We start from the raw sequence: 25,448 nt of genomic DNA on the forward strand, positions 1-25,448 counted from the left end.
CTAGCTCCACTCTTCCATTAACTAGTAGTGTGACCTTGAATTGTCACCTCAACTCTCTGTGCTAAGGTGAGGGAGGAATATTAGATGTTGTTTAAGATCCAATTAAATTTTAATCTTGATGATTCTTTAAGAATTATATTATTCCTGTCTTTCTTTTTTTTCTCCTCTTTCTATTCTTTCTTCCTTTTTTCTTTCTGTTTATTTCCCTCTCTTTCTTTCCTTCTTTCTTTTATTTCCTTTTTTCTTCCTTTAATTATCTCAATCCCTAGTTGTTCTTTATTCAAAGTGTTAACAGAAATGAGCCAAGTAAACCTGAAATTGAGTACAATCCACAGAACTCCAACCGCAAGAGCTGTGTCTGAAACTGAGATATGCATTTTCAATTAGATGGCATGGTACCTACCCTCAAGGATTGTAAATCTCATTATAGTAGTATTATAACACCTTTTAATGATCATATTTCCTCTGTTTCTCAAATATTCTGGAATTACATGTGTGGGGAAGACAAGAAGAAAATATCACCATAAGCCAAACAGCCTAAGAAATCTTCTTCGAAGATTGTATAAAACATGTAAGATTTGAGTTAGAAGTAAAGGGTAAGAAGGATACGCTACCTGACACAGCAGTACACATAAAGCCAGGGGAATGGATTACATAAGATACTCACAGATGATAGGAAGACCTAGAGCAGGGGTAACACACTAGAATGTCCCTGAGGTAGCCAAAGCAGTGAGGGCCCTGCAGTGGGGAGCAGTGCGCACTCCACAGGACTAGACGGAGCAGTCAGGGCCCTGCAGTGGGGAGCAGTGCGCACTGCACAGGACTAGACAGAGCAGTCAGGGCCCTGCAGTGGGGAGCAGTGCGCACTGCACAGGACTAGACAGAGCAGTCAGGGCCCTGCAGTGGGGAGCAGTGCACACTCCACAGGACTAGACAGAGCAGTCAGGGCCCTGCAGTGGGGAGCAGTGCGCACTGCACAGGACTAGACAGAGCAGTCAGGGCCCTGCAGTGGGGAGCAGTGCACACTCCACAGGACTAGACAGAGCAGTCAGGGCCCTGCAGTGGGGAGCAGTGCACACTCCACAGGACTAGACGGAGCAGTCAGGGCCCTGCAGTGGGGAGCAGTGCACACTCCACAGGACTAGACAGAGCAGTCAGGGCCCTGCAGTGGGGAGCAGTGCGCACTGCACAGGACTAGACAGAGCAGTCAGGGCCCTGCAGTGGGGAGCAGTACGCACTGCACAGGACTAGACAGAGCAGTCAGGGCCCTGCAGTGGGGAGCAGTGCGCACTCCACAGGACTAGACAGAGCAGTCAGGGCCCTGCAGTGGGGAGCAGTGCACACTCCACAGGACTAGACAGAGCAGTCAGGGCCCTGCAGTGGGAAGCAGTACACACTCCACAGGACTAGACAGAGCAGTCAGGGCCCTGCAGTGGGGAGCAGTGCGCACTCCACAGGACTAGACAGAGCAGTCAGGGCCCTGCAGTGGGGAGCAGTGCACACTCCACAGGACTAGACAGAGCAGTCAGGGCCCTGCAGTGGGGAGCAGTGCGCACTGCACAGGACTAGACAGAGCAGTCAGGGCCCTGCAGTGGGGAGCAGTACGCACTGCACAGGACTAGACAGAGCAGTCAGGGCCCTGCAGTGGGGAGCAGTACGCACTGCACAGGACTAGACAGAGCAGACAGGGCCCTGCAGTGGGGAGCAGTGCGCACTCCACAGGACTAGACAGAGCAGTCAGGGCCCTGCAGTGGGGAGCAGTGCGCACTCCACAGGACTAGACAGAGCAGTCAGGGCCCTGCAGTGGGAGCAGTGGCACTGCCACAGGACTAGACAGAGCGTCAGGGCCCCTGCAGTGGGGAGCAGTGCGCACTGCACAGGACTAGACAGAGCAGTCAGGGCCCTGCAGTAGGGAGCAGTACGCACTGCACAGGACTAGACAGAGCAGTCAGGGCCCTGCAGTGGGGAGCAGTACGCACTGCACAGGACTAGACAGAGCAGTCAGGGCCCTGCAGTGGGGAGCAGTGCACACTCTACAGACCTAGACAGAAGCACTCAGGCCCTGCAGTGGGGAGCAGTGTGGGCTGGAAGGAACTTGGTAGTCCAGCCCCAGCCTAAAAATTTAAGTTGAATTTTTATAAAATACTCAATGAACCAAACGAATAAGTTGTAAGGTGGGATAGAACCATAGGAGCAGAGCTTATGACCTGCCATAATTGTTTAAATGACTTGCTCTTCCCTTCTTTTAAAAGAATCAATGGAATATAAATTATATTGATTTCATTTAAAAAATAAGAAAACTTAAGATCTTGATGGATAACACAAGATGAAATTAAATCCATTTTATGCTATCTATCTCCTAGAGAATTTTTCATTGTCCTTGTACAATAATATAAGTTATCACACTGGGGATTTTTGTTCATCTATAAATAGCTCCTGTACCCATAACCCAGGGATGACAACCATTTTTATTACTTAAGCATGTCTCCGACTATGAAAAGCTATTTCTAGGAGGTCCAAATAGCCACAGCAATATTGCTGTCAGTCTAAAATGCATATATATGTTGGGGAAATGTTGTAATAGAGAAGTTTTCTATGTTCAGCCTTTTCTGATTCAGCAAAAGAAGGAAACACTGGAAAGAAGACTGGTACCCTACAGCTGGGAAGAAATCTTGGCAGCCAGTGCTAAGGATAATTACCAAAATCAGGAGCCAAAAGGGTTTTGTTTGTTCTTCAGATGGTCCCCAGGACAGGACTGGCCAAGAGATAAACCAAACCATACTGCAAAGATCAGCATTGACAAACTACATTTACAGCTAAAGTGAAATGCTTCTGTAAATCCAATTATCCCTTCTTTGAGAAACCTAGTCTAGGAAAGGGGAAGACTGAGCCACAAAAGTTTCAAGATTTGCATTCTAGAGTAAAGTTATCATTCAAGATGGATCTAGAAGCAGAGAGCTGAAGGCTGTAAGAACTGAGTATTTCTAGGTACGATTGTGGGGCCAAGGCCAGGACACATTCCAAAGCTTCATTACAGCCCACCAAACACTTCACTGTGGCTGCATACCCCAAGCCATGTTTGGCTGCACAAAAATCCAACAGTCCCAGGTCAAGGCTAGGCCCACCACTGAGAGTGCTTGTGACTAATAACAAATACAGATTTACAGAAATCCTGGACCAGACTGTGCACTTAGGTCGGCCCTGAGAAACCAGGCACACACCCACCGAGGGGCTGAGAGACTGCCTTCACACACAAGACCAGTCCCCTCATCATGTCTGGGAAATCTGCTCACTGTCATTCTCAGACTGACGGCCTCTCCCTGGAGCCTGTCCAAAAATAAATATTAAACTAAAACCGAGAGCATTCAATTAATCCAGATTGAAGTTCCCCTCTTCAAGAGAGACCAGTGTCTCTACATCCACAGAAAAGAGGTGTCCTCATAAATGCAGCTGGTTCAGGTCTCAGCTGGCTCATCCTGACACTACTTTCAAAATTCATCCCCACTGTTTGGGGGGTGTGGGATGGTGAGAGCTCAGACTTCAAAGTCACGTGGCCTGGGATAAAATCACAGTTTTGCCATTTTCTTACTGTACTAGCTCAACTTTTTTCCGCCTTGGATTCCCCATCTGCAAAAAATGATATAGTACTAGTAACATATCATGGAGCTGTTGAGTGAACAGAGATAAGGCACATGAAGCACTCACAACAGAGCCTAAGATATTGTTAGTACTAAGTCACAATTACTGGTTCTTATTTTCATCATCTTTCAGGGTTTGGGCAGGATGTACTCTTTTGGAGAGACTGTGGCCCAGTAGTCTCACAGCCTTGTCATCTTGGGTTACATTGCCCCGAAAACTGTCCTCTCTACCATTTTATCCTCCTGTGGTCAAATGTTTCTGCTCCTTTGACCACTGCCAAGCCTCCCTCACTTTCCAGAACTTTCTTCCATGTCCCCTAGAATCCTCTTGTATGGGAAAATGTTTCTCCCAGTCCAACATCTGCCATCATCTAGTATGATTTTAACATCCGTATGAATGATGGTACATCCAAGCATCAAATCAAGGATTGCAACCGAGGGTTGCAGTCTACAGGCCAGATTCTGTTCCTGAGCAGCCTCACTCAGCTTCCTCTCCTAGGCAGCATTCTTTCTTTCTCTTACATCATCTTTTACCCTGTCCTCTGTGTCTCTCTTTTAAACCCATTTTCATCCAATGATTTCTTACATATCCTTCAGATCTCATCTTTTTTTTTATCCTCACCTGAGGACATTTTTTCTTTTTTGTTCAGATAGAGTGGGAGGGAGAGAGAGGGACACAGAGAGAGAAACATCGACATGAAAGGGACAGATCAAGTGGCTCCCTTCCACGTGACCCCAAGCAGGACCGAGGACGAATGCAACCGAGGTACATGCCCTTGGCCGGAATCAAACCTGCGACTCATTAGTCCATGGGCCAACACTCTAACCGCTGAGCCAAACCAGCCAGGGCCAGATCTCATCTTAAACTCTACCCCCTGACACGCTATTTTCTTTCACTAGGATTTTATAACTTCTTATTTTTAATTTCCTATTTACATATTTATCTCAATTTTCCTCTAGGCTATAAACCTGATAAAGGCAGGCACATGGTTTGTTTAATTCACCAAAATACACCCCTCATTCAGCAGAGTGCCTGCCACATTGGAGATGCTCAAAAATAATAATTGTGAAAGGGATAAAAAAAATAATTAATCAATCCCTAGTATGTACTCTAATTTCAATGCTGAGTTTCATATGCACATTTTGTAGGGTCCGCTGACCATCTTCACCTAGACAGATTCTCAGCAGCTAAAATGGACAACATCTACAGTGGTTTTAAAAATATGTCCATCCCATCCAGTGTGGCTTAATGGTTGAGCATTGACCCATGTGCCAAGGGGTCATTGGTTCAATTCATGATCAGGGCACATGCCCAGTTTGCGGGCCCAATCTTCAGTGGAGGGCAAGCAGGAGGCAGCCATTGATGTTCTCTCTCATCGATGTTTCTATCTCTCTCTTTTTTTCACTTCTTGTCTCTCTAAATTTAATAAAGAAAAAAATTGTTTTAGATAAAAATACATCCACAAATTCTCTCTCTAAGCACGGTGGAACTTCGTTTCCTTCCCTTTGAGTATGGGCTAGATTTAGTGACTGCTTCTTAAAAAAAAAACAATTAAAAAAAAAAAAAACAGCAGAACATTTGCTGTGTCACTTTCAAGATTAGACTGCTGTAACAGAATACCAGAGATTGGATGGCTTATAAATAACAGATATTTATTTCTCACAGTTCTGAAGGCTGGGAGTCCAAGATCAGGGTGCCAACATGGTCAGCTGATTTCTCATATATTCTCACATGGTAGAGAAGGGTGAGGAATCTCTCAGGAGCTTCTTTTATAAAGGCACTAATCTATTCATGAGGGCCCTTCCAAAGGACCCACCTCTTAATAGCATCACTTTGTAGGTTAGGTTGTAACATATGAATTGGGGGGTAGTGGCACATAGACCACAGCAAATACTATGGTTTTTGTTTGGGTTTGGGCTCTACATCTCTTCCTTCTTCTCCTCTTCCCTCATCCTATCCTTCTCCCTCTCCCTCTCTTTCTTCCTCTCACCCCCATCTATTTCTGCCTCTCTTTCCTCGGTTGCTTTGGGCAGCCATACTGTGAGAGTCCCTGGATGATGTCCACATGTCAATAAATTACAACCTCCTGCTAACAGCCATATGAATGAGATTGGAGGAGCTCCTCCAGACTGGGTCACATGTTTAGATAACAGCAGCTTTGCTGACAGCTTGACTGAAATCTCAGGAGATTTCTTGAGCCAGAACCACTCAGCTGAGTCACTCCCTGATTCTTGACCTGAGAAACTGTGTGACAGAATAAATGTTTGTTGTTTTAAGCCACTAAGTTTGGGGATGCTTTGTTACACAGCAAGAGATAATTAGACATTTCAAAAATGAATTTATTATTACCCTTTCTCCTCCTTCCCCTCCCTCACTTCTAAACTTGACCCTTCTCTGAAGTCCCCTGGTTCTATTAACAGATCAATCTTTTCAAATCACCAAGGCTTAAAAACTAAGGATCCCCTTTGAATCTCCTCCATGATTCTTTGCACCCCTGATCTTGTTTAGTAGCCAAGACCTATTTATAAGAATACTGCAATATAGTTTGTCCATTCCTCTCTCTCCATTCCCATTGCCATTTCCCCACTTTACACTCTCCTTACTCTTCCTGGGCCTCCTACCTGATTTCTCTGGCTTCTCTCTCTCTCTTTCTCTCTGTCTCTCTCTCATGCATCTTCCAAACTTCTAGGTAAAATTTTATACAAATAGGTAATTTTCCTCATCAAAAAATTTAACAGTTTTCCATTACTAATGGAAGAAAAATCGAGATGTCTTAGAATAAGATAGTCTGGCCTGAATTATCTTTCTAACCTTATACTCCATTGCTATTTTTTATATCTTCCAAGCTCATTTAGCAAACACTTTTGGAATAGAGTATGGCTTTGTGATAGTTGTTCCAATTATACATTGCAGGTTAAAAACTACCTTCAAATCTTATGACTTAAGCAACCACTTTTGTTTATCATAATTCTATGGGTCAGGAATTTAGAAAATATTTAATTGGCTTGTCTCTGATCCACATGATGTCAACTAGGCTGAAGAATCTATTTCCAAGGTGACTTCTTTGCCACATGTCAGCCATCTGGGTGCCCTTTGGCCTTTCTCTGCACATGGCATCCCCCTTCCTGGGCTTCTCCACATGACTTGGGCATTTCACAGCATTATGGTCTCAGAATAACATAATTGTTATCCTCTTTCATGGTGGCTATTTTTCAACAAGAAGGTTTTCAAGATTGAACATTCCAAGCAATTCAGGAAGAAGCATGAAGACTATTTATGACTTATTACTGGGAGTCACTTCTTTATTGAATGAGTTTCAGGGACAGTCCAGATTCACAAAAAGAACTATGTAGAGTTGTGATCAAGGTGAAGTGTGGCTCTCTGAGGAGGTGGGTCATCTTTGGCAACTAAATACATTGTACTCTTTAACCCTAGGGGGAACACTTAGGATAATATGAAGATACTGGAGAAAGAGTTCCAGAAAGAAAAACAATACAGAGTTATTAATATACACAGAAACGTTCATTTCCCTTAGAACTCAGGAGCAAGAATTGGTGAAATGCGCACGTGCACACACACACACACATACACACACACAATATGCTGTCTCATATTTTGATTAGAGGGCAGGAAAAAAAACACAAGAAATTGAAAATTGTTTTCTAATGAGACATAATTTACATACCATAAAATGTACCCTTTTACTTTTAGAAAAACAAATTGAGGACAGAAATATAGGAAATTTGTTCAGGTTGTACAACTAATCCACCCAACCACATGCCATCTCTACGAAGTAAAATTTCATTTTAGATAGTAACTCCCCCAAACCCATTTATACTCTGAATAGAAATGGACCATATATTTTCCATCTATTGCTAATCCAAACCTAATTACTCTTTAATACCCAAATGAGTTCCCTCTCATCCATCAAGCCTTACAGGAACACTCTCAGCTCACCATTATTTTTTTCTTCCTTGGAACACATATAGTCCATGTGTTATTCTCATGTGGTATCTTATGTTAATAGAATCAAAAAAGTAGAACTGGAATGGCAATAAAATATTACCTAGATCAATTATTTTATTTTCATATGGGGACATGAAAGCTCAACATACTCATGTGAGCAAGGTCACACCAGTAGCAAAGGACAGAGCTGATTTCCAAGCTATTTTTCAAATACTGTGTTCCTAACAGAGCATGTATGTGCATCAATCTTGATTTTCTAGTAAGGGTAAAAATCTCTTCAAGACTTAAAACACACCTTCTCTTTTTGTGTCTGACATGGCACCTAGCAGGGTAAACAGTAAGAGCTCAATGAGTACTCTATGATTTGGAGGCTGAGGTATAAAGTTTCCTTTAATCCAGCTATAAAATCTCTTTAAAAGGATAATGCTAGAGTTAAACCATGTTGCTGGCATTCTCTGAGACAGCTAAGGGAGACTAAAAATCTCTGAAAATTGAATAAAATGTAGTTGAAATAGCAAATGGTTTGTGAGTAGACCTACTCCTAAGACAATGGGTCATCGCAGGTAAAGGGAGAACAGCAGCCTCTCCATTGGGTCCATGGTGAGGGTTGTGGTGGCAGTCACCAAACCATGGCTGTGTCTAGCAGTCAAAAGTTCAGAGATGAAAACCCCATGGAACATTACACAGACACATGGGGAACTCTCAAAAATATCTGGAGGTCACTTAGGGTAGGATGGGGAGATAATTTCTCAAAGCAATGCCATGGATGTTTGTTGAATTGCAATTAGAATTACTAAATATTTGTCCAGCCATTGTGGCTCAGTAGTTGAGCATTGACCAATGCACCAAGAAGTTGCCGGTTCAATTTCTGGTCAGGACAAATGCCCAGGTTATGGGTCCAATCTCCAATGGGGAGCATGCAGGAGGTGGCCAATCAATGTTCTCTCTCATCAATGTTTCTATCTATCTATCTATCTCTCTCTCTAAAATCAATAAAGGTAAAACTTTTTTAAAGAATTACAAAAGATTTAACTTAAGTTCTAGATGTATCATTATACTGTGGTTCACCTTATCCTTCTTTTACTGTCAGTAGTGAATATAGCTTTCAAACCATGTACCCAATACTAGGACTGCTGATAAGCTTGAATTCAATTGCTCAGTTCTGATTGGTCAGTTTGCCTATTGTTATTCTCTGGTGACTATGACCAATCTCTCAATCACTTACCATGTTAGATCCTACATTATGAAATCTGTGTTCTTTGCTTATCCAATGAGATGAAGAACTCACTGAAGGCATAGAGTAAGACAGCTCAGCACCTTCAATAGTACCATGCAAGTTGAGAAATTCTCAATAAATTTTTTTTGAAACAGTACAGTTCAAGTCCTGGCTCTGAACTCAAGTTCTGTGTGACTTTGAGCTAGTTTGTAACCTCTGTCAGCACTAGTTTTCTCCTCTTAAAAATAATCTCTCCTGCCCTGGCCGGTTTGGCTCAGCGGTTAGAGCGTCCGCCTGTGGTCCGGAGAGACCCGGGTTCGGTTCCCGCTAAGGGCATGTACCTCGGTTGCAGTTTGTCCCCGGCCCTGGTTGGTTGTGCGGGTGGCAGCCACTCGATGTGTCCCTTTCACATCGATGTTTCCTCTCTCTCTTCCTATCTCTCCCTCCCACTCTATCTGTACAAAAAATGGAAAAACGTCCTCGGGTGAGGATAAAAAAAAAAATTATATAAAAAAAAATAATCTCTCCTTCATAAATGTGTTGTTATAATTAAATGAGGAAAATAGGCATGCAAAACACAGCAAATAAAGTTTAGAACCCAGTGACTAAATGAAGCTAGTATTATTTGGGGCATGCTGTCTGTTCACCATGAGCCAATTACTACCCTTCTCCCCTACCTTGACACAGATCAAATCCTAAAGTTTAAGGGCTGAGAACATTTCTGGCTCTCTAACACTGAAACTTAAGTTCGTGGGACGCATCACGAACTTAACAACTCATGTTAGCATTAGTCACTACAACTGGACATACTGTGAGAGACATGCGTCATGGTCCTCCTGTAAACCCACCACTATCACCTAACAAAGGAAAACCACTCAAAACACGTTTCTGACATGAGCCCAGATGTTGGTTGAAATCTTCCACAGAGCTCTAGAAGGGAGACAATTTCTACATACCCAGTCAGGAAGGAGGTCACAGAACAGAGTCGAGGGAGGGGCACATTTCATTCTCCATGTCAGATGCTGGATCTTTCTTGTTCCGGAAGTTCAGTTTCCAGAATTCTAACTTTTCACTTCCTTCTATTCACGAAGAATTTTTTTTTTCTTTTTCCCCAGTGCCCCAGAAAGGCCCTGAGCAAGCTTGAGCGAATTAACTTCCTCCTGAGGCTTTTTGGAAATGAATACAGAAGGGCTCTTCCAGTTAGTTAAGTTTCTCCAGACGCACTCCCTGGTTGAGACAGCCAGCTTCTCAGTGCTTGCAGCAGAACTCACAGCAGGCCATGGGTTCTCCAGAAATGCTTTCCTCGGTGGCTTCACATTCTTAACCACTCCAACCCTGTAATTTTTCAGATGACTTAAGGTTTTCAAAGCAAATGAAGCAGCGAAACTGCTTCAGCTGCTAAATTCTTCCCGGATACATTTGGAAATGACAAAAAGCTGCCATATACAGTGATTTGAGTTTTGCAGACACTTTCCTTTAGTTTTCTACATAAACACATTAGCAAATCCCAATTTCCTCGGAGATCAAGATCAGCTGTGCACTGGCTATATATAAACAGACGTGAAGCCTCTCGTTATGAAGCCATAACCAGATAATGATTTGTATATGGCATTTTGTGATGTATGGGGAACTTTCACAGACATTAAACTCATTTGGTAATCACAACCAGTCTGTCAGGTAGGGCAGGTATTATTATCTCCATTTACAGACGAGGACACTGAGGCCCAGGTCTCTCCCAGTGTAAAAGCAGTAGTATAAACAGAGCTGAAACCAATGTAAATTTTCTTATTTCAAATGCAGTGTCCTCTCCAGTACATCACAGTGGCTCAGAGGCTTGGCTAAAAACTTATATGCCTGCAGATGATGTGGCCATTTCATTTATAACCCTTCATTTATTATCTGTAACTCCCTCCATCTTCTCCACTGGTCTCAATTTTTTATAATTAGATACCTACTGTTTTGTTCACACTGATTTCTTAAGGAAAATATTAAGTAAGTGTTCCTTTAATCTTAGATATAATCTCCAGCAAGCCTAATAACACACTGTCCATATTCTTCCCTTTAAGCACAGAGAGACACAAACTGTAATTCTTCTTTGATGAGCGGGGTAATAGTGCCTGGTCGTGAGACATATGCAAACATGGAGGGCAGGAGACCAAACAGCATCTAAAACAGCTACAGAAAGAAGTGATATGATTGCTGCCAGGCAGAGAATTTATCTCTACCAGAGAGGCCAGATGGCACAATGAGATGTCCCCATTATTTCAGCATGGACTGCTCTTCATTATCGTGGATGAGACATCCCCTGTAATGCACGTGACCTCTGGGGCTGAAGGGACTCAGACAAATGTGCAACAAGCCTTGAAGAGGGGCACCGCCTACTACTTCTTCCTGCTTCCCCTACCCAGTCCTTGCAGCTGGACACCTGAGCTTGGGCAGAGGCTCTGGTACCTTCCACTGACCAGTATCCTAGGAGCATTGAGAAGTTCAGACACATTAATAAGCAAATGAACCACAGCCAATAAACAAATATGACAGAAGCTGATTCAAAGATGTTTTACCTCTTAAATAAACTAGTAAGCCTAAGGAAAGTTTATTCCCATTTAATATTTCATAGGGATCAAGGCTATACACAAAGATATACAAATGCTCATAGTAATTTTAAAAATAATAAAGCCCTGGCCGGGTGGTTCATTTGGTTGGAGCGCCATCTGGTACACCAAATGATTGCAGGTTCGATCCCAGGTCAGAGCAAGTACAAGAAGCTACTGATTGATGTTTCTCTGTCTCTCCCCGTTCCTCTCTCTCTAGAATCAGTAAAACATATCCTTGGGTGAAGATTTCAAAAAATAATAATAACAATAATAATAATAACAATAACAACAAAGATTGTTTCTGGTTATGAAGCCCTTCCTCTTTGCCAAGAACCACTTTATGTATCTTATCTATAGTTCTCATAATAATCCCGAGAAGCAAATAGAATGATCACCATGTGACAGATGAGGAAACTGAAGCCAGAAAGGTTAAGGAATGTCCCCACAGTGACACCTCTGACATCTAGCAGTGCCTCCAAGAGCCTGTCCTTCTGCTCAGGAATGTGCTTGAAGGTGAGCATGGGTGTTGGTGGCTGCTGTGATGACTTGGGGTCTGGTCAGCCTGTTTCTCAGCTGGCAGAGTGATACAGGCGCTGGTGGTGTAAAGCAAAAGTAGGTTAGGTAGCTGACCCATTAACAATCCTAGGATCTCTGTCTAGCACAAGACTCAGGACTGATCATGTGAAGGGAGAGAGTAGGGATCATCCAGGCCATTTCTTTGACTAGATTAACCTACTTTTTCTTTTCAAACTACATATCCAGTAGCCCTCATACATAAGAGATATGAATAGATTAAAAAGATATATTTACCCCTAAATGTATATCAGGGGTCTATTTGGAGGGACATTCAATCCTCTTGATAATTTTCAAGCTTCTTTAGAAACATTCTTTTTCTTGTGGATATAAAACCCAAGGTCATAAAATTTCTGAGTGAATGAAGAAACTGAAATACAATCTGCAATTCACCATCTGGCATCTGCTTCATAATGAGTCTGGGGGAAGGAAAGAGAAGTCGAATTTAAACAATGATCCCAGATAAACCAGCTTGATAGAGAAAAACCTTGTCTCTGGCATCAGTGCTATAGGAATCTGGTGTACTGGCCACCCCACCTCTGCCTGACACAGTGGGAGGGGGATGAAAGGACCTTTGATTCTATCTTAGTTCTCGTGCTGACCAGTTATGAGATATTAGACAAACCACCAACACTCACCTCAAAGTCTGTATCAATAAAACAGGAACATTTACTAGATTTACCTCCTCGAACATTAACATTTCCACATTTACAAGTAAAGCTAGAAGTCTATAGGGATGGAATTGTTGCTTATCCCCACAGTCATTACCTTCTTACTGGTCGTTGTCAAGGAGCTGACGCCAAGACATCACAGCTGGACTGTGAGCTGGCAGGTCCACATGGATGAGCACTAGAGAGTGTTACAAGGAACAAGGACTTTTATAAAATATATGTTGGGGATAACTGAAGTAGAGAAGGACAGCAGGTAAGAATGGAGAGGAGCCCTGTGGTGGGCCTAGTGGTTAGAGCATCAGCTCACACACAACATTTATTCTCTCTCTTTCTCTGTCTCTCTGTCTCTGTCTCTCTCTCTCTCTCTCTCTCTCTCTCTCTCTCCTTTTCTTCCTCCCTCCCTCTCTTTTATGCTCTCAAAAAAAAGAAAAAATCAATGGAAAAAACATCCTCAGGTGAGAATTAACATAAAAGAAAGAAGAAGAAGAAGAAGAAGAAGAAGAAGAAGAAGAAGAAGAAGAAGAAGGTAAGACAACCACAGTGAAGGGAATTACCAGTATTGAGGGGCTAAGAACCAGCCAGAGTAACCTCATTAGAAAATGCTAAAGTATAAGACAAAGAAGAAGGTAACCATGGGAATTTTTTCCTTGCTGAACATTCTCCTGTTTATTTTTTCCTTTTATCAGTAGCCAGTAGTTTTCAAATACCAGGAGGAACACTGCATATGAGTTTTAGTAGATTCGAGGGCAAAGCAAGAAGTGAACAACAGCACAGTTTCCAAAAATCAACTACACTGGTTTCCTAGGCCTGCGTGACAAAGAGGATGTTGGTATGGGGGGTGGGGGGTGGGGCTCAAGATCACAGAAATGTATTCTCTCTCAGTTCTGAAGGCCAGAAGCCTGAAATCAAGGTGTCAGCAAGGTTGGTTTCTTCTGGGGCCCAAGGGAAGACTGTGTCCCATGCCTGGATTCTAGCTTCTGGTGGGCCAGCAATCTTTGGCGCTCCTGGCTTGTTGGGAGCATCATTCCAATCTCTGCTACCATCTTCACATGGCCTTCCTCCCAGAATGTCTGCATACACACTCCTCTTTTCATGGAGACACAAGTCATCATTGAACTCAGAGCCCACCCCAATAAGGTATGACTTTGTCTTAACTTAATTGCATCTGCAAAGACCCTATGTCCAAATAATGTCACGTTCTGAGATTCCATGTGGACATAAATTTTGGGAGGACACTATACAATCCACTCACAATAGCAACTAACCTGCTAATCCCTCTCCTTGTTGAATTTCAAGGGGTAGTAGACATGGGAGGGGCACAGAGAAAATCAGCATGGTCCTTTAGGTTCATAATTTATTACATTTTTCATTTATTTTGCACCTTCTCCTATAGACAAAGAGATTCTTAATGACAGGGGAAATTTCTCCTTAGTTTTGTATCCTAGTGCTTAAGACAGCAGAGAGTAGGCATTCAATACACAGCAACACAGCAACAAGATCTGTAAGCCCACACTGAGACTTCTGTGTGAACCTGGGATCAGTGAGTTCCTACTACTTTGATAGCAGGAATTACTCAGATTATCAGAGTAGCTTCCTTTTTCTTCTTCTTCTCCTTTTTTTCTCTTCAAGGAGGAAACCAGGAAAATGAATCAATCCATGGAAACAGCCCCTGGATGGCAGAGACCAAAACATTCACGTGACTCAATTGTGGCAATAAAAGAGGGTCCTGTAATTTTAAAGTAAGTTCCTTGTCACCATTTGCTCCTTTCTTCCCGGATATCTGTCTTGGGCTTTCCACTCCATTCCAGGAATTACCCTGTAGCCTGTGAAATTACCTAAACCCACATTATGCTTGGTACTAAAGCTCTCTTCCTTTTCTTAAAGGATGTTTGGGTAGGAGGTAGAAGAAGGAATCGCACATGTGTCACTGGGAAGAAAACATGTCTCTTATTCATGTGGGCTGAGTATTACAAAGGCAGAGTTAAATTCAGGAACTACAATAACTTAATTCATGTCTGTTTTCTATGCTGCCAGAAAGCATGCAATTTAGGCTCAAAAAGTTACCAGACAGGAAAAATTTCCCTCTGGCACAATCCATAGTCAGAGTACATTCTCTCGGTCTATCATGTACTCATAAGCACAACACTTAGTTTGTCAGAACCTTGTGCAAAGTCAAAAAATCAAAGAGGAAAAAATGTCAGTTAATTTATTCATTCCAGACACAAGTGCTTGGGAATCAATTCTGCTCCCTCTCCCTAGACCTCGTAATGAAATAAGGAACTGGGCTCAAACCAATAAAATCAGCAAAACTGGTCTTCAGTTATTCCTACCTCAACTTCACAATTCTCATTCTACCCTGGGTCAATTCTCCTTCTCCAACTTCCTTCCATACCAATCAAAATCTGTGCTCAAACTCCATGGTCAGCCTAAGTAATAATGACCAATAGCAGATTAAACAATGGCTCTCAGTCTTTGTGTTCACCAGAAGCATCAAGGGTACTCAATTTTCAATGCAGATTCTTAGGCACCATCCTCAAATATGCTGAGGCAGCAGTCTGTGGTGGGCTTGAGGATCTGCACCTTCTCTAGGCAATTCATGGATTCCAACAAGTGCTCCAGACTGGAAGAAATAACGCCTCCCCGTTATTCCTAAAACCATGACCCCACCTTAGGAAACCCCATCTATTTCACACAATAGCCAGTGAGAGAAACTTTACAAAGAACAGCCCTGATAAAATATGACTACAAATTTCCATTTTGATAGTCTTGACCCAGAATTTTCTAAATCAATTTCACTTTTAGACAGATGAGGGTCATTTAAAAAAATATATTGGAGCATAGATACCCCCATCCTCAGGAAAGGGCATCCTATAAACTGCAAAATTCCTGAAAGCTCGAATCACGTACTGTGTGTAAAACACTGGATTGATATTTCCTCTTGTGTCATTATTCCATTTAATCTTCACAAGAACACTACAACGGCAAGCATGTGAAGCAGATGTTGTCCTTCCACCTTTTAGTAGATAAAGAAGCCAAGGGTCGCCCTGGCCGGTTTGGCTCAGCGGTTAGAGCATCCGCCTGCGGTCCCGAGAGGCCCGGGTTCGGTTCCCGCTAAGGACATGTACCTCGGTTGCAGTTTGTCCCCGGCCCTGGTTGGTCGTGCGGGTGGCAGCCACTCGATGTGTCCCTTTCACATCGATGTTTCCCTCTCTCTCTCTTCCTCTCTCTCCCTCCCACTCTGTCTGTACAAGGAAATGGAAAAATGTCCTCGGATGAGGATTAAAAAAAAAAAAAAAGAAGCCAAGGGTCAGAAGGGTTAACTGACTTGAACAAGGCTGTAGAGTTGGGATGTGGCAGCATCCAGTTTTATTCCAAGTCTCCTGGATTGCAGTCCCCGATGTGTTGTGTTAGATCCCATAGCTGCCTTTAATTGCTGGCCCAAGCATAGCTTGAAGGCAATGACCTACGTACCAAATCACTGAAGTGTACTGGAGTTGAAATTAGACTGCTAGATGACTGATAGGCTAATCCCCATAGATCATGCTTATTTCCCAAAATGTAGCTCCTCAGCACTGTTGCCTTTTACTTCTTCCCCCAGGATATGAGGATATGACCATCCTCACCTCCTCCACGTGTCCCACCCTCAGAGATTCACCCCTTACTCCAAATTGCTAAGCGAAGACTACAGGGTTCTAACAAAGATGGTTGAATCAATTACATACAATAAACCCATAAACACTTCCTTATCCCTCACTCAGGAAACATTCCAGCAGAATCCTTCAAGGATAGACTTTGAATAGTTTCTACCTACAACAGCTGCCCTTGTTATATTAGCTTCCACCTGTATGGAAGAAAAGAACTGGGGAAGAGAAGAGCATAAAATGTGATTTTTTCCCTGAACCCCATACTTTCCAGAAATAGCCCTGATCTCAAATAATAAAAGTAAAGATAACATTTCCAAGGTCTGAGATGGGGAAATAAGCAAAAAAATAGAATGTTTAATCAATGCAAACATTCTTGGAATCTGAAACATCTGGGAGAGCTGGGGTGGTTGTGTTGGGAGCCGGAAAAGGGAGGAGGGGTGGTTATAGACTTGACATTCTTATCCAGTGTTTATCTAAAGCAGGAGCTGAATAACCTGCTCTTAACTGCTGCAGCAAGCACACGTGGTAGCTATTAATTTTTGTTACTAAATACAAGGATATCTCTCACTTTGAGAAAATCCAAGATTTCATTATCTAACTTTACCAGATTAATAAAAATTAGGAACTGATTACTTATGTATGTTTAGAACTGCCACAGCTGCCCTAGCGGGTTTAATAAGGTTAGTTTTTATATTCTTTTTAACTTGCATGTTACTTCTTAGGAAATGTACTGCTGTGCAAAATAAAGCCCTCTGCACATTGGAAGTTTAATTCAGAGATAAAGACTTTCCTGAAAGCTAATGAGAGTTGTATAAATGCCGGGGCTAACTAAACAGGTATCTACAAATTGACATATTAGTCATTCCCTCCCTCCCTGTTTTATACCACTCATCCCCAGAATACTTTTGCTGGTATAGAAAAACATAATATGAAAGACATAAGCCAACTTATGTGAATCGAGTGAAGATAATTCTTGTTAATGACTCATATTTCTTAACCTGCCATTCAACACAGATCTGGCCCCATGCCATGAAGGTTGAAATAGCTTCAACCCCAGCCTCAGGAAAGCCATGTTTTACCCTGAGGTGTGCTACAGCAAGCTGGACCTCTCCATGCTGTAGGGCACTGCCCTAGTCTCTGCCACAGCACTGGGCTCTAACACACAGTCAGCAAAAAAAGGGTATCATTGAAAGAATAGGTGCTTAATAAATGAATTTTAAAAATCATTACTCTCACTTTTATTTCTCTCCTCCACCTTATCCATACATTACCTCACTGACCCTCGTCTCAGTTCTAGGAAGTAGATATTATTATCTCTGTTTTACAAAAGATGCTCCAGGAATGCAAGTAACTCGTCCAAGGTCACACACTAGGAAGGTATAGAAGTGAGGTTTAAACCCTGATTTACTAGTCACACTTCTAGCATTACACCATGCTGTGTTTGCTCCATTACAAATTCTCTCTTCTTGACCTTTGCCCACAAAGCCATAACCCAAAGTCCTTATGTTTGGTTCTTCCATCTCCCAGCCAACAACTCTTGTCTTAAAAGAAGTCACCTTCGTAGTAAAGAAAGAGCAGCAATAACATAGGAGTTGCCATGTTTTTCTTATGTTCGTGTTGTTCTATGCTTAGCACAATATCCCAGACACAGTAAGTATAATCAGAATTCAATAAATGAATAACAGTATAGCTAGTCAAGTGAATATCATTAATACCATCAACTTGTAGAAGGAGAGGTACAGAGAGGTCAGGACAATTGCTCCCCCCATCTACTTTGTTTCTGCCTTGCTGAGAGTTCTATTTCTTTATCCTGAAGGTCCTCACCGCCTCTACTCAGAAGAAGCCCTGCCCCTTCTGTTGCAGCTGCTCACTCAGCTAGTGTGTTGCTTCCCCAAATTCTCAGCAGCCAACAGATGTGCTTGGCCATTGCAAGACTCTCCAGTCCCATCATGGTGTTACACTTATATTCTCTTCACTGTGCTTACATAAGAGAGAGAGCGACAGACTGGGAAATAAGGGACTTTGGGGGTGATCAGTGCTTTCCTTTCACTGTAGGCATCCTCTATATTACGGAATAAATCTGTGACCACAAAATGAGCTGGGAAGCATATCTGTATAAAGTAAATCCCATTGTCATATGGTTTCTATTTTTTAAATGTGTTATTATGATAAAAGTTTTACATGAGGCTAAACTGACAAGTGTTGGTGTGGAAGAGGCCATAGAACTGCAATGGCTGAAATGACAGCATCACAGACCTGTGGAGCTTGGGTTCCTGTTCAGCACTAACCTTTCCTTTATAGAATTTCAAGCAACACTCAACTCTTTCCTGACTCTGGACATCTGCAGTTCATCCACTTTCCCAGATCCTAGTATTTGTTCCCATGGTAGGAGATTCCCTGACTCTATTCTCCAAATTCCCAGAATTTTGTTTTCTTCTTTCCTTTGTCAAGACAATTATAATGTTGGCCAGAACCTCAGTGAGGACTATAGAGTCACATTATGCTTATGCAAAGTGAATAATTGTCTACTCTAGCAATACAGTAAGTCTGACATTTACTTGGAATGAAGGCTGCCCACAGGGTATTCCTATGTTATTTATTTATTTGTATTAAGATTCTCTCTGTGATTAAAGGTATTACTTTATGCCCTGGCTGGTATGGCTCAGCCTTAAGAGCATCGCCCGTAAACCAAAGAATCCCGGGTTTGATTCTGGCCGAGGGCACGTGCCTCATTTGCCATTTGTCCCCAGCCCCGGTTGGGGTTGTGCAGGTGGCAACCAGTCGATGTGTCTCTCTCACATTGATGTTTCTCTCTCTCTCTCTCTCTTTCTCCCTCTGTCCCTCCAGCTCTATCTGAAGATTAATGTAAAAATATCCTCAGGTGAGGATTAAAAAAAAAAAAAAAGGTACCACTTTATGCTTAAAGGTGAGAAAACATCTGGATTATTTTTCTCAACTCAAGTGTCAATTAAATCACTAATGAAGCCAGGTGTGTAGTTCCTGAGAAATGAACTCACATTCAAGTGTGCAAATAAGTAGACTTCAATTTATTTCTAAATCTTCAGAGAAAATAACCATTTTATTTAGTTTTATTAAAGGCTAAAATATTATTTAAGATAATAGCATGACCATCAGATGACTCAGGGCCCATCTACCATAAACAGAGAGAGCTAAGATTAAAATGGACCAATAAAGGACATCACTCCTCCTTCAATTCTGAACAGCTTTTTTGACATTAACTACTTGAGAACTATGCTATGCATTTTATATTCATTATCTCATTGAAATATTCCAGTAGTTCTATAAGGTCAGTATTAATTATTTTGATGATAAGGTGATGCTCAATTTTAAAATGTAGATGAAATGTGTTTGGTTGTAGATTGTGGCCTCAGACCTTCCAGCAGTATATACAGGTAAAAATACTCTACTAGAAATATGGGCTGAAAGTTGATTTATGCAACAGGATATATCTCTCAGATACTGTGTTGAGAAAGAGAAGCCAGACCAAAAAAGAATACAAACACTATGTTCTATGTATATGAAATTCAAGGGCAAGCAAAACTGATCTATAGTCCAAAGTTTTAAAAATGGTTCCACCCTGGTCGGTTTGGCTCAGCGGTTAGAGAGTCAACCTGTGGTCCAGAGAGACCCGGGTTCGGTTCCCACTAAGGGCAGGTACCTCAGTTGCAGTTTGTCCCCAACACTGGTTGGGTCATGTGGGTGGCAGCCACTCGATGTGTCCCTTTCACGTTGATGTTTCTCTCTCTCTCTCTCTCTCTCTCTCTCTCTCTCTCTCTGTCTGTCTGTCTGTCTCTCTCCCTCCCACTCTATCTGAACAAAATATCGAAAAATGTCCTCAAGTGAGGATAAAAAAAAAATGGTTCCTTCTGGAGGATGGAACCAACTGAGAAGAAGCATAAGGGGACTTCCCAAGGTGTGGACAATTCTTTATTTTGAATTCTTTATTTCCACAGAGGTGGAAATTCATTAACTGTACACTTAATATTAATGTCTTTCATAGACTTAATGTTTGCAGCCCCACAAAATTTGTGTTGAAACCCTAATCCCCAATGTAGTGATATTTGGAGAAGGGGCCTTTGGGAAGTAATTAGGTCATGAGGCTGGAGCCTCCTTATGAGATTAGTGCCCACAGAAACAAACACTTCAGACCTTGCTTCCTCTCTCTCTGACCCCCACCATGTGAGGACACAATGAGAAGAGGAACCAGAAGGTGGGCTTCCACCAGGAACTAAATCACCAGCAGCTTGATCTTGGGTTTCCCAGCCTCCAGAACTGTGAGAAATAAACGTCTGTTGTTTGAGCCACACTGTCTATGGTACTTCTGTTATAGCATCCAAAACTGACTCAGACAGTACCCTTGGAACACTTTACTATAGGTACTATTAACTAATTTTCTTAAAAAGAAAAGAAAAATAAATCTAGGTCTAGGGTTCAAGGAAGGGCCTGAGATACATATTTGGGCGTCATTGGCTTAGAACTTGAGACTTCTCAGGGAAAGCAGAACCAACCATGTAGAACTCAACTCCATTCATTGTTCCCTGGGACTGTATAGTTCACAATGTTCACAGCCAAGTGCCGCCGCCCTCAGGAGAGCTCGTGGAATGAGGAGAACATTCTGTGAGTGAATGGGGAGGATGGAAACCAGGGCAGCATCAGCATGTGAAGGACAGATGGAAAAAAGGAATCACTGAAAGAGGCACGTCGTTCCTCCGGCGCCCCGTGCATTGCCTACCAAACGTGCTAACTGAGCATAAGAGGCACTGAGTTAATGAATGCCTAGATACAGGAAAGAATGAGCAAGACACACCACTGCAGCTTTCGCAACTGAGAGAATGAGTGTGACAAATGTATATGATACCAAATGTGAGAAAGCAGTTTTAAAGATAAGAGGGGGAAATATTGAATCCAGGTCCTGTTTTAGAGCAGGCAGGGCCACAGGGGCCAGGACAGAAGCAAGGCCCTGGGGACCTACCAGGTGGCCAGGTCCTAAGAGAATCTAGGTGCATGCTAAAGATAAAACCACACTTTCTTCATACATTAGTCCTAAAGACCAACTCAACTTGACAAAAAGAAGAAAGACTGCATTTAAAGCAAGTGAAACCACATTACTGTTTCTGACTCATCTACTACCCAAAGTGACTTCGACTCAATTAGGCTGTCAGTGTGCAATCTGGGGGAAATGGGATTTGCTTCTTAGAATCTATGACCAACCACAGCCCCAGGAGCAAAATTATGGGGGTGTTTCTTTTTTTTTTTTTTTTAATGGATCACCTGACGGAGCCTTAACACTCTTATTACATCTCTCCCCAGGCAGAAGAGTTGCTAGCTGCAGAAAGTGATGTCAGTCTAGGCTTGTAATGGAGCAGCCTGGGGATGGGCACAGTCAAATGTTGCTCAGGAGGGGGTTTGGCTCTCGCTGGCCACCTTTCATCTGGAATATCTCATAGCACTTTACAGGAGATAGTTAATTAGGCTTCCGGAGGCTTTCGGGCAGGAACATGCATCACAGACAGCACTGACGTCAGTGACTATGTAAGAAGAAATGCTCACAGACTAATTACTTTGCATTTGTATGTATCATCTCCTTTCACACGGGATCACACCGAAATTTCCCAAGGTAAGTAAGGGAGTGAACTGTTTTCTTCCTGGGAGGTCTACAGCCTATCTAGGGGAGGAGGATCTAGTCACAAACTATTTCTTCCTGTGCTCAGGTTGACACAGGGGTCCTTGAGCTTTGAGGACCCAGATGAAGATAAAAGAAAAGCAGTCCAGTGACAGCCTGCCATGGAATCACAGAATGTTAAAGCTGGATGGGCCTTCAGACATCTCGTAGATTTTCACGGTGCACTATGGCAGCCCCTGACCACGTGGCGCCACTGAGCACTTAAAACATACCAGTCCGAGTGAGATGTGCCAAGGTGTAAAGTGCACACTGGACTTTGAAGAAGTATTAAAAAAGGATGGAAAATATGTCATTGATAACTTTTACATCTGATACCTGCTAAAATGATAATAATTTATTTGGCTATGTGGAATTAAATACGTTATTTTAATTTTATTTGTTTCTTTTGACTTTTTAATGTGGCTGCTAGACAAATTTTAATTCGTTATGGTTCTCACATTATATTTCTAAAGGACACTGCTAATCCAGATGACTTCCCTCATTTTAAACGTAACCAACCTACCATCTAAAGAGAGGAGAATCTGATTTGCCTAAAGTGAGACTGTTAACAGACCTAGAACTAGAACCAGGTATTCTAACCTCCTCAGTGGATGTACTATCAATTCCACTTCAACAAGTGATTTCCCTGGCCATCTCCTCTTAAGAGTCAACACAATGTAGTTGCTGAGCAGTCTTGGGTACCATTTTCTATAACAAGAAACAATATGATTCCCAAGCCACACCAGTAAAATATACTCTCTAAAAGCAGTGTATTTGCTACATCTCACAAACCCCTCACCCAGCCCAGTACATTCTGCCCTCCCCACCCCTTGCTTGCAAGTAGGTTGCTGCCTAAGACCTCCCCCATGTAGAAATTCAAGTATCAATTCTGCCTCATCTGGCATTCTCTCTCAGCCAAAGTTAAAGTCTAAGAGCTCACCTGTAGTTGCAAAACCCATCACTATCTCAAAAGTAAATTATGTATTGTCTCAGCAACTTAACTGTCCAGAGTAACATTAAAGGGGACAAGAAAACCTTTACTTTCCTAAAATTTGGCCTACCAGCTTGTCAAGGGAATTGCCATTGGCAATTTTCTCTTCTTCTGGATTGTTTCAAAGAAGGAAAGGTGGCGATGAAGTCAAAGACAGCTGATGACCTGATGTTCTCAGATATTCAAAGTTCTACTTGAGCCATCCCAAAAGTGACCTTATTTTCCTAAGTTTGCAATTGTGGCAATAAGGTTGGTGTACTCTGTAGTACTCCAGGAGTCTGGGGGGAGTCACATGCTACCCAAAAGGAAACAACACAGTCCTCTTCCATCAGTAGGTAGACTTTGGCAAGGAATCAGTCTTCACCCTAGCTTTCTTTTGGAAAAACTAAAGCATTCATGTAATTGGAGCAATCAGTGTCATCTATGGCCATCAAGCTCCCTCAACTGCTAAAAGAGAGGAAGTAAATTAGTCCATACTGAGAACTTCTCTCTCTCTCTCTCTCTCTCTCTCTCTCTCTCCCCCCGCCCCTGGAGTTTACCCTTGGAAACCTCACCAAACAGGTGAATTGTTCTTCAACTGCCCACCTTATCCTCAATATTTTCTTCCTTTCTGCCACTTCCCACCCATCTTCTGTTCATCAGTGCCTTCAGGTTTTATGTTCTAGGTTTCATACCTAAGGCTTTCATACTTTCACATACTTTTTATTACCTATATGCTCATTAATACTATCAGATAGATCCATTTTATGAAAAGTTTTTGTTTAAAATCACCCATTAACCCTGAATGCCAATTAACCCTGGCATCTCCAATTCCTGATTCCTAGGCCAGCAGATTCCTCTAGACTAACTTGCCACCATGATCTTTCCTTGGCCCTGCCCTCTGAAAGTGCTGGCCATCAGTTTCTGTCCTCAAACCTGAGGTATTATGATGACTGCACTCCATAAGGTAACTGGTTTTGAAGCAGTGTCTCTCATTTTTAAATAAAAGGATTCACCCTCACAGATGGTGGAGAGGGGCATAAACAGAGCATGAATATAGTGTTCATTTCAAGGCAGGGTTGCATTCAGAGTAGTTTAATGTGGGGAGCTCTCCATGAGGGGACTTTACCAGACAGGAAGAACACCTGAAGAGAAGTAAGGTCCTCCATGAAATCATGGTGTACGCCATCATGGTGAAGGTCTGGTCGGAGCCCACCATCTCAGCTGCAGGGTGGGAAGAACACTGGTACAATCGCAGCACAGGTTATACGAGTGTTCATAGTTTTGACATTGTTTTCATTTTCCACCCTGATGAAAACCTTGTCTCTTTTTTACATAGTCACTAAGAAGACACGACAGTTTCTGAGGTTGGGTTCATGTGTTTTTCATAGTTCTGTCACATTTCCAACAGTTTTGAACACTGTTCTGTGTGAGGTAGTGGGCATGAGCTCTTCTGCTAGTGCCCTCACGCTACCTGATGTGATCTCAGGCCTGGGTGCGGTGCCCCTCTGAAACCCCACAGCTTTGGTCATTGCTCTGCACCATCCTCAGAGAGTTTCTGACCCCACCCCTATCCCTACCCCACCCCCAAGTGATAGTATAATTCCTGTCTGCAGGTATTTCTCCTTCCTGGAGAAAGGTTCTGCTCATTGTTCATTGTCAGTCACTTCCTTTGTCTTCTGCTGGTCTTAGTAATTGTGTGGGGTTTGCAACAGTTGAAGAACATTAGGAAGATGGTATCAAGTATATATTTCTAAAAAAAAGAAGTCCAACTCATAGAAAAATAATCGAAAAGTGGTTTCCAGGGATGAGATGTGGACAAAGGAAGAGGTTGGTAAAAGTGTTCAAATATAAGTTATAAGATTAAATAATATCTAAGAATCTAATTTGTAACATGGTGCCTGTAGTTGATAACACTGTTTTGTATTTTGTATTTATAATCAAACATTGCATTTCTAATTAAAACATTGTATATGTAGTTGAAATTTACTAAAAGATTATAAATTAAAGGTTCTCAGCAAAAATAAAACAATGGTGATAAAAGGTGAGATGACAGACGTGTTAACTGGAGAGGACCGTGTTCACAATGCATATGTACCTATCTTACAATTCTAGTTGTTAATTATACCTAAGTAAAGCTGGGGGATGGGAGAGGGGGGAAGAACATTACAAAGGATTTCATCTGACTCTCCACTTTGACTCTGAGGAAATACTTTAACTGACTGAAGCTTCAATGGGAATAATGATGAGTTTTATTAAATTACTTTGGATGTTCGGTGAAATCACATATGGATAAGGCTCAGATGTAAATATGTGTAATAAGCTTCTTTTTTTTTCTTTTTCTTTATAGATTTTTTTTTTTAGAGAGAGAGAGAGAGGAAGAGAGAGAAAGAAACATCAATGCATGTTCCCCACTGGGGATCGGGCCTACATCTTGCTCATGTGCCCTGACTAGGAATCAAACTGGAGACATGGGTTCATGCTCAACCACT

At 42.2% G+C, this 25,448-nt stretch overlaps 1 long non-coding RNA gene across 1 annotated transcript in view; it reads right to left on the bottom strand.

The window, feature by feature from the left end:
- Positions 1-12,344: 12,344 nt before the first annotated feature.
- LOC118643637 overlaps positions 12,345-25,448 on the bottom strand; it is a 57,622-nt gene continuing 44,518 nt past the window's right edge. Inside the window, exons 3-4 of the long non-coding RNA XR_004962016.1 lie at positions 12,757-12,837; positions 12,345-12,407 (exon numbers count right to left, since the gene is read on the bottom strand). This is a non-coding gene — a long non-coding RNA (uncharacterized LOC118643637). The remainder of the gene's footprint in view (positions 12,408-12,756; positions 12,838-25,448) is intronic.

This window comes from Molossus molossus, unplaced genomic scaffold (assembly GCF_014108415.1).
Source record: "Molossus molossus isolate mMolMol1 unplaced genomic scaffold, mMolMol1.p scaffold_m16_p_4, whole genome shotgun sequence".
Lineage (NCBI taxonomy): Eukaryota > Metazoa > Chordata > Mammalia > Chiroptera > Molossidae > Molossus > Molossus molossus.